The 15,786-nt window shown below is 27.3% G+C and overlaps 1 non-coding gene across 1 annotated transcript; it reads left to right on the plus strand.

Moving 5' to 3' along the window:
* Positions 1-13,099: 13,099 nt before the first annotated feature.
* Positions 13,100-13,172, plus strand: Trnaf-gaa (transfer RNA phenylalanine (anticodon GAA)). Its single transcript has one exon. It is a non-coding gene; the product is annotated as a tRNA-Phe (tRNA).
* The last annotated feature ends 2,614 nt before the right edge of the window (positions 13,173-15,786 follow it).

A 15,786-nucleotide genomic window follows, 5' to 3' on the forward strand; every position in this document is an offset into this window, starting at 1 on the left:
GAAATCTGCAAATTTCGTCCGAAGGTTGTATACCAAATTTCAATCTTTAGCTCAAAGCGTTTTTGAGTTATCTTTGTTATATAGCGAGAGATGGACATTTTCTAAAAATGTGTTTTTTCAACTCAGGTAGGTCTAAAACGTTGAGATTCGTCAAAATCTAGAGTTCGAATTTTTTAATGATTACTACATTTTCTCTAAATTACGTATACGAAAAATTAAAATTACTTTAAAAATAAAAAAATTAATTTAATTAAAATTAATTTCGATTCCCCTCCTCATATATAAGCAATTCGATATATTTTGTATTTAACCTCATAGTAAAATGAAGCGAATTTGCTAGAATTTGGACCTTTTTCCGTTGATCAGCTGGGTCAAATTTTGGTAAAATTCTACCAGTTTAATATGCGAGTTCGCAAATTGTACAGACTAAGTCTATGGCAAAGGATACCGACGTGCTCTGATTGGTTTAAGCCTTGGCATCTTTTTGGCAATGTTTTGCATTCATAATAGTGTAGTTTTCGCTTATTTGGCTCAAACTTTGTACCTTTCATTAGTTTTTTGGAAGATACGAGTGAATATCAACACGATCTAATTTTTATTAATATAATTGTTTTCTCTAAATATTTCTAGTAATACTACTAATACTAATTAATAATAATAATAATAAATATTACTAGTAATACATGTAACTAATGTTGTTTATGCACAGAAGTATAAGAACTAAATGAAAGTAATTACTCAACATATGATGCAGCAATTAAATAATTCTTATATTTCTATGATTTTCGTGCCTTTATTAGATAATTTATGCAGTCATTGAAACTTGTTGATGAACGTTTGTTACTTTCCCATCAACTACATATGGGGAGATGATAACTTAATGCCCAAAACGTATAAATATGTAATCTTTAACGGAATATGTGATTTCGTAGCTAATTTTTTTTAGTTATATCAAAGTAATATTAAGAAGAAACACGCACAAAAAATATTTTTAATAAATTGTAATTTTTATATTTCCTGAATTTAGGTTTCAGGATTTCGTCTTTTCTACTGTATATGTGTTCCAGATTAATATTACATGTAAACCGTAAACAATAGGAGGGGAGATAAATTTACAAATTTTATTTATTTTTATAAAAATATATTTCGGTAAGGCATCTTTTTGGCAAAACATTGCGAAAAAGATGCCAAGGCCTAAACCAATCACGTCGGTATCCTTTGCCATAGATTTAGTCGCGAACTCGCGATGATAAAGCCGGACTATAAAATTTCATTTATCTTGCTTATTACCATTTTGAATTAAAGTAATTTTTAAAAAATAAAACAGTAAACTTTTAATTAAAACTTTTTTATGATGTATACGATTACTCATATGAAAAACTGTTTTTATGATGCTAAGTGTAGCAATCTAGGTCATTGCGATTTTGAATTATAGTATTACGAGGACGAACGACAGATTGTTCCTGACAAATTTGGACCGAAATTTAATACAAAACTATAAAATGGGTGCAAAGACACGATATAGAAAATTACATTAGGCTAGCTGTCTTTGTTTCCGAGTTATTGCGTACACAAGGATACAGACATAATCCTGAATGTGATTTTTTTTCCCCCTTTCCGAATTCAGACTCTGTAAAGAGAAGAATTAAAAAAAAAAAAAAAAAACTCGATGTCAAATGTTTCGAGTCTTGCAATACTTTTTACGTGTTTATTTCGTATATGAAAAAGTAAATATTATTTTTGAAAGCATCCTTAAAACCAAATGCCTCGAAACTTGAAAGTAGTAAGAGGTAGGGATTCATAGTAAACAAATATCTTGCACAAATGCAGGTTTCAAAGAAGAAATACAGAATTATGAAAAGGATTATTTTTGGTTTTTCTTCGTGTTTCTTAATAGATGATTGCTTGCGGAGATAACTTTCAATTAAATGTTCTCAACTCAATCGCAGGTTTTATCTTTAGAGATTGAAAAATGATAAAAGATTATGGAAAATATGAAATGGCAGCACATTCAGATTAAGTAGTGACAAAAATTCAGTATGGTACACCAACGCTTGACGTTTGTTCATATTAAAATCAACATAATTGCGTTTTTTTTTGTTTTGTTTTTTTTACCAAGTCTTTTTTTTTTTTTTTTTCAAAGTGTTTATTTATGAAAACATATCAAAATGCAGTATTAAATCAGCTGAAGTAAAACAATCATGAGATTATTTTTACCATGCATAGCTGATAATAGTTGTTGATCAAGCCTTTATATCATATTTTAGTACTTTTTTCGACTGGGTGATATGTGAAACAGTCCATAAGTAAAGTAAACAACTTTTAAAGGAAGCCGCAACTTTGGAAGCCTCTGAAGTCTTAACATACTTTTTTTCGTAATATCTTCAAAGTAATTTATTTTTGTGATTTTTTTTTCTATTTACTTTACAAGAGCCGAGCGCGTGAACTTACTGAAATTATAATCAAATATCATTTAAATTTCAAAACATTATTTTATAATCGTTCATTCCCAATTAATAAACTTTATATTATGTTGCTTTATAATTTTAAAAAATTGTCCGATCCTAAAATTAAATATTCTTAGATATAACAACAAAAAAAAAAGTTATATTTTCAATATTTTGTACAAAATAACTTTTAATTGAAAGTTTCAACTTTGAAAGAAAGTGAAGTTACTCTCTTGAATATAAAGTTTTGCTATTTAATTGTGCCATATCTGATATATATATATATAAGCTTAATCCAACTCTTCCATATTCGTAATAAATTGCTCACTTCTACCAATTTAAAGCCAAGTTCCGAAAAGTTCTCTTTTCGAATTATGAAAAAGACTATTGTTAGATTGTAGTGACATCTAGTGTAGTCAGCGGAAAATATAAGATAGAAAAAGAAAGTTGGAAAGTGATATGAAACTTAACTTCAGTGACTTTTTCCCCCTTCAAAATATATCTATATAAATTTCAATATTTTTTTAATTCATTTAATGATTTGCCTGCCATTTTCTTCGATTTCGGCTAGAATTTATTCAAGTATAGAAGAGTTATTTAGTTTTGCATTGACAATTCAAAGAAATGACGCGACATTATACCATTACGGCATGCTAGGAAGTTCAACCACATTTATTCATTTAATAAGGAAACAGTAATTATTGTCGTCGATTAACGATTAGTTCTTATACTCAGTGATTTATATTTTATATCATTTTCATGCTTTATTAGTTATGTTTTAATGTAGTTTGAAATTTTACCATACTATATTGGAATACGGTATCTGAAAATAGTTCCAGAGTGCAGATAGTTTTTAAGTAGGAGCATTTTTTTTAAGGCAAAGAAATGATTTAAAAATAGGAAGTTAATAGAAATGATTTCTACTTTGAAAAAAAATTATTAGATTTATCAAAAATTATAAATTTGGTGGCATTTGATAATTGCTTTATATTCATTTGATTTTAAATTCAAAAAATGGAAAAGTTTTCTTAAACTGACATATTGTAACTTTTAACAAACATATTTAATTTTTGAGCTTATTTATATGAAATACTTTTCTTCAATGGAATAGTTTTTCAAAAGTTTTAATGAGACATAATTTTTATTGATTAACCGATTGAACAAATGGGAAAAAAAAAAAAAAAAAAAACCCTCTTTTCTAAATATTTAAAAATAAACGAAACAACATGTGAAGTTAAATTGTCGAGCTATATTTTTTTAAACCTTGAAAACTTTCGCATTTTTATGAAGTTCTTAAAGAAAGTTCATTTTCGAAGAAATCTTGATATGCTATATGAGTTAAAGAAGTTCCCCCCTAAAGTTGCTATATGAGTTCCCCTCCAAATAAATGAACGATAAAGAAAATAAAACTGTTTAGTAATTTTTAAAAAAGCTATTATCATTTCTTCTATTATAAATGCTTAGTCTTGAAAGGTTTCATTCGCTTATTTTAATTATAGGTTATTATGTTCAGTTTTCTGGTTTTTAGTAAGTGATTTTTTTTCTTATCGTAGAATATATTTTATAGACTTTTTTAAATGATTGTTATTATATTCCTAGAATTGAAAAAAAAAAGAAAAAAAAAAAGCACAAAAACATTTTGAAAAATCGGATTGGATCTTTCAATGATTAAATCAATGACTTCTCATTTTCTTGCCTTGACAATGAATTCTATTACTAAAAACAGGGGAAAAAAAATCTATTCAATATATTTTTGTAACAATTCATGAATTATGATGAATTATGTTTCATTAAAAAAGACTGGGACAGTATATAAATTTTTATTTCTATTTATTAGTTGATATACCTGGCGTTTTACAGGATAAAATCCATACCGTGTATAAAGTATTAAAATATATAAAATCTTTCAAACGTCTGAAATTTTTGTCGTCTTTAAAAGTCTGCTTTTAATTAAAATATCGGTTGGACCAGATGATTTTTAAAAACGATCTTCAGCTCATTTTTTCCCATAAATTTTTAATCTTTGTTATCTTAACAGTGCAAATTTTACTCCCAAATGCTGAAATATAAAAAAGATTGTCTTTTTTCTTTTCTTTTCTTGAGATTGATTTAAGATTAGTTTAAAGCATGCTTAAACCACTATTTAATAAGAAAAAAAAGAAGAAAATGTCAAAAGATGCATTAAAATAAAAGACAAGTTAAGAATATAGTGGTAGAGTAGCTCATAAGAGTTAAAAAGACAAAAAGATTGCCATTTTCTAAAATTTTGTTAATATTAATTTTGCTAATAAATATTTATTAATTTTGTTATTAAATAATATATATCTATACTTATAATAAAGCTCAATGTGTGTGTGTGTGTGTGTGTGTGTTGGCGCTCTACAGGCCAGGTCATTTGACATACAGCTATCAAATTTGGTACATGTATACCTTAGAGGTCGGGAATGTGCACCTGGGGTCCCTTTTTTTGAAATTTTAATTAGAATTTTAATTATTAATTAAAAACTAACTTTCCCGCCAAAAAAATCTTCCATTTTCCCCACCGCCAACTTTTCCGCCAAAAAAATCTTAAATTTTAAAAACCGCCAAACGAGAAAGGCTTCAGTTTTTTTTTCTCCCAACAGTAATAAGGCTAGGGTTAAAATTTTTCGGCGGATTATTTCAATCGGTTCTGTTTATTTTCTTAATGTTTGAAGCATTTAAAATTAAACATTGTTAATGAATCAATCTTTCAGATTCATTCTGAAGTACTTTTGAATTAAAATAAAACAGAATAAAGGAAATTAAAAATTTCTAATCTGCATAGCGTTACCCCAACTGGCGTAGAAAAAATCACGTATTTGCGTTACGTAACCGGCGAAGAAAATTCACGCATGCGCATTCTGTTCTGATTGTTGCCATGACAACGTTGGATGATTTAAATTATTTTTGGGTTAGTTGCATGCTTTTGTAAGTAAATTGTATTTATGTTAGTTATATATTTTTTGTATATGCTTATAGTTTTAAGTACATCGTTTTTTAAGTAGTTTTTTTAAAACCTGTTTTCAACCGTTTATTTTAAACGATTCGTTTTATTTTCTTAGTGTTTGATGCATTTAAATTTAAGCATTGTTAATTAATCGATCTGCTCATAATGAATCTAAAAAAATTTTGTTGACCAACTCTTGAGATATTACATAAATTAAAAAAGATATTCTTTAGTGCCCATAAAGTTTAAACGCTGAGTGACTCTATTTTCAGTAATCAGATTATAAAAAAATGCTTTGTTTCAGTAAAAAATATTATTATATTAATTGAAGATAAATTCTTTCCACTTTAATTTAAAGCATAAATTATACCGTCTTCAACCGTTTATTTTAAACGATTCGTTTTATTTTCTTATTGTTTGATGCATTTAAATTTAAACATTGTTAATTAATCGATCTGCTCATAATGAATCTAAGAAAATTTTGTTGACCAACTCTTGAGATATTACATAAATTTAAAAAGATATTCTTTAGTGCCCATAAAGTTTAAACGCTGAGTGACTCTATTTTCATTAATCAGATTATAAAAAAATGCTTTGTTTCAGTAAAAAATATTATTATATTAATTGAAGATAAATTCTTTCCACTTTAATTTAAAGCATAAATTCTACGGGTGCTAACAGAAAATGAGAGAGATACATATTACGTTATGACTGAAGGCCTTTATAATATTATGAATGAATTATATGACAATCAAAATTTGAAGTTATAAAATAATTTGATGAAAAAGCTATTAAAGTAGGAATTGCATAAAATATTTAATTATTAAAATTTTAACGAACATTAAGATTGGCGAACCGGCTGGTCGCCAAAGGCGGCTAGTACTTATATAAAGCTCAATATGTGTGTGTGTGTTGGCGCTCTGCAGGCCACACCGTTTGACCTACAGCTACCAAATTTGCTACATGTATACCTTAGAGGGCGGGAATGTGCACCTAGGGCCCCTTTTTTTAAAATTTTTAATTAGAATTTTAATTATTAATTAAAAACTAACTTTCCTGTCAAAAAAATCTTCCATTTTCCCCACCGCCAAATGAGTAAGGCTTCAGTTTTTTTACCTCCACTCTAATGAGGCTAGGGTTAACATCTTTCGGCCGATTATTTCAAACGATTCTGTTTATTTTTCTAATGTTTTATGCATTCAAAATTAAACATTGTTAATTAATCGATCTCTCAGATTCATTCTGAAGTACTTTTGAATTAAAATAAAACAGAATAAAGGAAATTAAACATTTCTAATCTGCATAGCGTTACCCCAACTGGCGTAGAAAAATTCACGCATTTGCGTTACCGTAACTGGCGTTGAAAATTCACGCATGCGCATTGTGTTCTGATTGTTGACAACTATTATCAACGGATAATTCTTGATTTAAATTATTTTCAGGTTAGTTGCATGCTTTTGTAATTAAATTGTATTTATGTTAGTTATTTATTTTTAGTACATGCTTATAGTTTTAAGTACATCGTTTTTTAAGTAGTTTTTTTAAACCTGTTTTCGACCGATTATTTTAAACGATTCATTTTATTTTCTTAGTGTTTGATGCATTTAAAATCAAACAATAACAATAGAATCTTACAATAACTTATAACAATAGAATCCTTATAACATTAATTTTGCTACATTGGTTGAAATCTACTTTAATGCTCCTATTGAATTTTTTGCTAATATGCAATCCTTACAAATAAGCGAAGTTTTATTTATTTATTTGGAAATTCTATTTACAGTTTTTTTACTTTGTCAACCATCTTGATTTTTGATTTTGGTGATTTGGCATTGTTGGCATACTTGGTAATGCGAAGGAGCATATTAAGCCATATTTCAACCTCTGTTTTTTCCTCTGCATCTTAAAAAATGCAGTCAATTATTCGAGATCCATGTCATTTTGTCTATCAGCTTAATTTTGGAATCTTGCAAGAGAAAAAAGGACGTGATTAACAATACAGCTCAAATGAAAATGTAGTTAGATTCTAGAACACCTGCGATATTACATATTATTAAGGACAGTATATGATGCCAAATACCATGGGTAGTCATATTTGCATTGCCGATATTGTCAATATGATTCTTGCATTTTAGCAAATATTTCTAATGAAAAATTTTGAATTGCCATCGTAGGACTTTCAAGATTAAACTTGGTACCATTTCAGAATAACAAATAAATAGTTAATAAATAACAATAAATAACTTTAACTGACTTATCAAGAAAATTATTATAATTGCAAAAAAAATCAGAAAATGCACGGAATTTTAATTTAATTAGAAATCATAATTTGAAAAAAAACTTTTATATTCTGGAAATGAAATGCGATAAATATATAGGTAAAAGGTTACGAACGATGGCGATTTCCCGCCAAGCAAGCCAGAATCATGCCAACCATTTAAAGATTTGCTTGATGTCCGCTATTGTTGATAACCACAAGAAATTTTAACAAATACTTTTAAGGCAATACAGATTAGTATGGCTGCTATATTAGCAAAGAAATCCCTAAAAAAAAAATTCAATTCAAAAATCTATCTAAAAAATGTAACATTATTCATAAGTTGGGTAAAATATAAATTTTCATTTGTTTTGTCGAAAGTTATTAATATTTAAATGCATTTTTGACGATATAACACACAAAAAAAACAAAAAACAACTGAAATACACTTGAAGGAATATATGTATTAAAAATTAGTTATTAATCGTATATCAGCAATTAATCTAAAAAAAATCCTTTAAAAATCTGATGCTAAAACTTCTCATGTAACTAAGATTTGGCTATGTTTGCCAGTGACATGTGGTCGATACTAATGTTTACTAATGACATGCAATTAATAATGTAAATACCAAAAAAGTATTGTCGAATTTGATTATTTATTCTTTAGAACGAAAAGCTAATATAAAGTGTTGCTGTTCTGGTAAAACTTAAGATTAGTGCCCGGTTTTGCATTAAAAATGTTAAAATCGTTGTAATAAAGATTACATTTGGCGAAAAATCAACTCAAAATAATTTAGCTTTGGCGACTGGACATTAATTCTAAATCCAAACGATAATTTTTTTAAAGGCTTTTCCTAATATATTTTTTAATGCATATTAAGCTAAGTCATTTCTTAATCGAATTTTTAGATGAAAATGCTATATTTTTAGCTTTAACTTAAAAAAAAATCCATTTTGGCATTTATAAATATATTTTGTGGACTATATATATATATATATATATATATATATAATTATATAAAAAAATCTAATAAAAAACATTTCATTTATTTTTATGCAAAATGAAAACCCTTTTAAGTAATTTAAGAAAAATTATATCAGAATAATTTCATTCATTCATTTGTTCATCAATATTTATCAAGTTATATTTAAAAAAAAAAATGTAAATAACTCCTAGCAAACATGAAAACTTTCAAATATTTTTTAACTACATTCTATTAATAGGGTGCTAAATAGTTATAACAAATAATAAACCTCACTATCAGGATTCATTTGTTCATCAATATTCAAATAATCCACTAAAACAGTAGGCAACCCTAACTTTTCCACCAAATGTCGCTCATAGAAGGAACCTGCTTTCTTCATAACACATCTGATTTTGGATCTACTCAGATGTTTCAAGCTAGGAATATTAGCAGTTGTCTCTTGCCCTGTCATATCATCAAGAGCTTCACAAACTTTGTTCCAGAGAGGATTCAGGTAAGACAGATCAACAAGAAGAACTCTTAAAACCATTGCACACCTTTCAGTGTGGCTTGTCATCGATTGCTGAGATTTTGGAGCAACAGATGCTCCTAAAGGAGCCTTCATGACATCCATCACGTTTTTCAGCGGATGTCTTTGGTCGTTTGCACAATGGCACACATCTTCATAAGGTATCCGGGCTCCACAATTCAGCAGCAAGCGCACAATATCTGGTCTGCCGAGGTACATGGCAACGTAGAGAGGTCTTCTGGTACAAGGGCAAAGACTAAAAGTCTTAAGGGGAAAATCGACAAGATTTTCCAAGAATTTTTGATTGTTTTTCCGATGGGAATACTGCAGTTGAGCCGAAGACGCAAATTTCAGGATGTCTTCTGCAAGACTTCTCAGGTGTTTAGAAGACAATCCAAGCTGTTTGTTTTGTCCCAGGATGAAATATCGCGATTTCGCATTGGTAAACAAGAGCAGGAAGATTTCATCAAAGGAATTTGAGGTGCAGTAGAGAGTGTCAATAAAATCTTGCATCACACGATTCCGAAAGTGAGGCATCAGACTGTGCCATTTCGCTTTGGAGAGGCAGTTCATGTACCATAAATGAATAAGAGTGTACATGGTTGCTGAGGCAGATGGAAGTTTCTTTTCTAGTTTCAGCTTCTGTATAAAAGTGCGACCGTTGTTACTTTTGACAATTTTGCAGAAGTCAGAGAATAAGAGATGGGAATCTATTTTGCGAGAAGAACTTATAATTGTCCCCATAGTAGTGTTGATGCTATGCTAAAAGACATTTTGAAAATCTAAAAATTTCGCATGCATCTCCGAGTCTGAAAGTGGAAATGAAATCTTTCAGGGAACACATACTACTTCGGTCTCTTATTTAATCCATTTAAAATAATCCTATAATCCAATTTCGTACAGTAAAAAACGCTGTTTGCGTGTCTAGTGCGAATCTCGTGACCAGATCGATAAAACTTGATTGTGAAATAAGTAGAGAACTTGTTTTAAGCGGAAGCTGAATTTCGGATTCCCCCCCCCCCTTTGAATGCAAAATTGCTTTTATTACTCGTTATTAAAAATAGTTACTTCATACATATATACATATATGTACTTATTTTTTTTATTTTTATTTCCAGTTTATACTATGATTTATTAAAAATTTATTAAATATCATCTAACACTAGATGCTTCGTCATTTTTAAAATCGATAAAAGCAAATAAAAAAAATAGATAAAAGCAGCTTATAATACAAAAACCCATCAAATTAATATCTAATTTTATATAAGATATCATTTACTTAATTTTTATAAAATTATGCAAACTGAATTTCATAAATTACGAAGTGTTTCTTATAATGATGTGATTAATTTTGTATAAAATGTAATAAGTGAAGTATTATATATTTCTAATTAAATAGGAATGATTTTAGAAGGAATCAACTCTTATTATTTTTTAAAAATTTTATTTGATATGTATTCCCCCCCCTTTTTTTTACTTATAATAATATTATTGCTTAGAGAGCGAAAAGCAAGAAACGTTTAACGTTAAAGCCAGTTTATGGGGTTCCTAGCTAAACAAAATAGAAGAATATATAAAAGTGAGAAATATTATGATTAAGAATGATACTATGCCCTAGCGCTATTTATCTTTGCAAAATAATTATACACTACATCAGGAATTATCACCAATTTTCGAAGCGGCGGCTGTAAGGTTAGGCGCACATATCCGATTTTTGTTCATTGAACTATTCAATTATGTATAAAAGTCTGTGAAATGAAAGCATAGAACGCATATATCCAACTCAACATAACTGATTAAATAATAAAAAACCCAACCCTATCGCCTTTTGATTAAAAAAAACTGATATGTATGTCTTGGGGGCATTTATCCCATTAAGTCATTTTGCATCGTCCATTGGTGGTTGAAAGTCTGGCCGATTAGGCAAACTAGGCAGATATTTCGGGCTGTTAAACTGAGAAATGACCACAAGCAAATCTATTAAAAAAAAAAAAAAAAAAAAAAAAAAACCTAATTTTAAATTAATGTTAGGAAAAAAAGGTATGTCTTATTAATTATAAAATATTAGATTAATATTAATAGTTAATACTAATATAATTAGTGAAGTCTCTAGAATCCTCATTATGTTTACTTATAGATTAGAAAATTTATAAATACAGAACATCATAACAGAAATTTACTGTGTAGAAACATTGATGCCAGGCAGTCTGTAATAATAATAGATAAATAGAAACTAGAGCATTTCCAGAAACTTAATAAAATACAAATAATAAAAGTAACTTGACCTAAAATAAATAGTTGCCATGTTAAAAATATGCTGAAATGAAAACTAAATTGACTAATTTGTTAAAAAGTGGCCTCATAATGTTCATTGACTATAATTGCTGTCTCTCAACTCAGTACATCGCATATATAGATTAGATATTGAATACTAAAAGTGAGAAATGAAAGTTTGAATGTAGTTTTTGTACAGATTGAGGTTAAAATTTTGTATACATTTAAAATTTTAATGTACTTAACTTTAACTACAGATCTTATTGCGTTTATTGAATCGCAATCGCCATCACGTATACACGAAAAAACAGACAGTCAGGATCTGGCGGAGTATAATTTTTACCAGACATATAATATATTCAAAAATTTAAAATATACTTAAATATTTAGTACAAATCATAAGCCATAATTCATTCATATAGCTCGTTAATGTTTTTTAATTGTATTAGCCAAACTAACTATTGAAGAAAGTAACTAAATTCCATCCATTTCTTTAAATTTCTGTATAAGGACCGCGCACCAAATTTCATCTGGCTGGCTGACATTTTTTTTTTTTGAATTATTGAGTTCACAGACAAACAGATGTTATTTTAAAAATGGAGTAGGATTCAGGGTTATTTATAAAGCGGAGATTCATCAAAAGCTGGTGTCTAAAATACTTTGGCGATAATAATAATTTGACTTTTTACAGTAAATGAGAAAAATAAAGTTATATAACTGATATTTATTTATTGCTATGGAGAGGAACAATAATTTTCTTGCGCCATTTTTTAAAATTAAATCATACTATGCTTTTTCTTCTTTTTTACATTTTCTGATAATATTCGCCTATTGCTTTAAATAATTCGCCTATTACCTATTGCTTTCACCAGATTAATAATAATTAAAAAAAATCAAGGTAAAAAAAAGAAAGATGAAAAATTATTAAAACCTCGCAAATTCCAGTCAGGAGATATGCGCAAAATAGGCGTTTAAAAGTATCTGCAGTTCCAGCCAAAACCAGGTTAAACCTTCTAGTGATTCTTAAGACAGTGCACATTTCGGAGACCTTATCTCTTCAGAACTTAAAAAATCTATTATTTTTAATTTAACCTTCACAAATATTAACACATTGAAATAGGAAAACGCTTAGTTGCAGGATCACTTTCCAAAAAGTTGATTTCAAAATATGTAAATAAATAATAATGCACTGCTAAAATTTAAGTAAAATGATAAAAAAAGGCAACTTTTATTTCTTAAATAATATTTAATAATAGAAACGGACTTTTTTTTTTAATTATAAAAATCTAGATTTTTTCTAATAAAATAACATAAAACTTGCAAATTTGTAATTAAATAAAAATGTTATTAGAGCAATGTTAAATCTAAATCTAAAATTAATTTAAATAACACTTAGTTTTAAATGGAATAAGTTTGATTGTATGATCATAGTTAAATGAAAAAGCAAATTTAAATAACTAAAAAGAATCTAATTGGCTCGGGCCCCAAGGCAGTTACAACAATAATGCGGTTCTATCGATATCACAAAGAAATATTTCATAATCCGGAAGGATTTTCGGATGTAAAAATAAACAGCGCATAAAAATAATCTTCCTTCTAACAACGAAGTGCATTACGGGAAGTTCCAACCTTGAAATTTATCAGCACTTCCCATAATGTGCCGAAATAGCTCAGTTGGGAGAGCGTTAGACTGAAGATCTAAAGGTCCCTGGTTCGATCCCGGGTTTCGGCAAGCGTCTATATCCTCGGTAGTATAGTGGTCAGTATCCCCGCCTGTCACGCGGGAGACCGGGGTTCGATTCCCCGCCGGGGAGGGATTTTTTTTTTTTTTTTTTTACTTCCATTTATTTTAAATATTAAAGCCATAGAAATTTTAATCAGCTTCACATACATTTCTTTAACAAGTTTCATAAATGATTATTTTTAATGGAACACTTCAGCTTTAAAATAACTACTTAATAAAATATTCAATCCAGAGAATAAAATAACACGAAACAATTACAAAATAAAAAGTAAGATTAAAATATACTCCGAAATATCAGAATTCATACATCGGAAGTAAAATATTTCCAAAAATAGAATATCAGATTTCCTTAATGTAGAAGTTAGAATGACAGGAAAAAAAAAAAAAAGTTACACATGTATTAATTAATTTTTATGTCTTGGATCCTGATAGATAATATAGGAAAAAATCGACGATAAATTAAACAAATTCTGCAGGAACTACAAAAATGAAATAAAATAATTTCTGAAAAGTTTTATTTTCCCAAATAATGCCAAAGTTATTAATACTAGTACTGCTGATTTTTTTTTTTTTTTATTATTTTCACAACACACTTTTTATCTTTAACTAGAATATTCAAATTATCTGTTTCCCATAATAACATATTATTTCTGCTGATACTTCTATACACTTTAACAGCTAGAGAATATTGTAAAAATATTATTATTTAATATATGAATAATTAAAAAATTACATATGTTAAATTATGATGGGAGCAAAAAGCAAATTTTGTCAAGGAAGAATCTTACTTTGAAGTGTTAAAATAGAAATAAAATTGAAAGTCTTTTATAAAATCGTCGATTTAACATTTTATTTGTAATGACGTTTATTTTCTTCTCACATTTGCAAAAGGTTTTCCATTTGTAAACTTCTTTGTGCCTTTTATGGTATACAATTTGTCCTTGCATTTTATATTACAAAACAAATGTAAAAAAAAAAAAAAAAAACTATTGCTTCCTCTTAAAAGTATAAAAAGTAACCTTTTAGATGATTTTAATATTTGTGAATGAAATAAAGTTTCTAATAATTATATTTTTACTAAAAAAGCTAAAAATATAAAGTAAAAAAAAAAGCTATTATCATATATTTATATATTTGATTTTCTGATATTTTCTAATTGCCATTTCTTTCTTTCTTATTATTAACTCTAATTATTTTAATTATTAACATAAACTATTTAAAAATTAATAAAATTCAAATAATGTAAATATGCAGTGAAAGATTACTAGTGATAAATGCTGCAAAAATATTAATCAGATAAAAATGTAAAATAAGAAAAAACAGTCAAGTCACAACAATACAGTTTTTCCTCCTCAAATTTATTACCTAGTATGGAATAAATAACTAATTATATGAAAAAAATAAAGTTCTGAAAATACTAAAATAGTGTATTGCCTCTAAAAACATAGAAGTCCAGGAAATTTAAAAAAATAAAACATCAACTAAATAAAAAATATCATATAGCATTAAAGAATAAAACATAAGTAAAAATCAGTATAGAATTCCATCTTTATAAACATTAAATAAAAAATAAATTCATTAAACCAGAATTGTTCTATTCAGAATCACATTTCCTGTTGTTAATATAGGACTGTTTAATTTGCTTTGTTTCTGGGTTAACTGAAGAAGGTTGGTCTAAAAATACTTAATTTCTGCAATTAACTTATGAACTGATAAAAAATTTATAAGGAAGTGATTATTTTTGGCAAGAATATTAAAATAATATAACCAAAATTAAGTAAATAAAGCTACATTTTGAATGAAACTAGTTTTATAAGTAAGAGAAATAATAAGCACGGAGACCGAAAGAATACTAGTAATTTATTTTCTCTCTGTTTTGAGATAGATAGTTAGCTTCTGCAATTCTCAATAAGGATGTCATATTCTCACAATGATTTCATTAATTCCAGCTGTTTTAAACTGCAGTGAGAAATTGCTCATTATTCCTACAATGTGAGATTTTACAGAATTATAAGAATTTTATTATGAAATTACAGATGTATAATGCAATAAAAAGATTATTAGTATTTTATTTGCATTATGCTTTGAAATCTAGGTAATAAAAAGTTGGTAAATATACTTTTTGAAATAATGCTATGCATGTGTTCAGCTTAGGAGTAATTTATAAGATATAATTTTAAACATTCAAGACCATTTTATTTTTATATATAAAAAAAAACTTTAATAATATAATTTATTATAATTCTTCATATTTACACTGTATATCTAATAATATACACTCAAATCTAAATCAAATTTAAAATAAAAATTTTATTTTATCTCTAAAGTAAGGACAAATAAGTTTTTGTAAATTTTTGAAAAATAAATTATGCAGAAAAGACAAACTCAGTAAAAAAATATTTATTTTTCAGCTCATAATTTAAAAGATGCACTTCATTTACAGATTTAGATCATTCTTTAAATAGTGTAAACCAATGAATAATTTCAGACAAATAACTTAAATAGATTAAAATTATTAGAGAGGGGAAAAAAAAAAGCGTATAGTTTATTATAGAGGTTTTCAACTCAAAATCAGGGAAAAAAATTTTTTCATGAAATAAAA

Source organism: Argiope bruennichi, chromosome 8 (genome assembly GCF_947563725.1).
Source record: "Argiope bruennichi chromosome 8, qqArgBrue1.1, whole genome shotgun sequence".
In the NCBI taxonomy this organism is placed as follows: domain Eukaryota; kingdom Metazoa; phylum Arthropoda; class Arachnida; order Araneae; family Araneidae; genus Argiope; species Argiope bruennichi.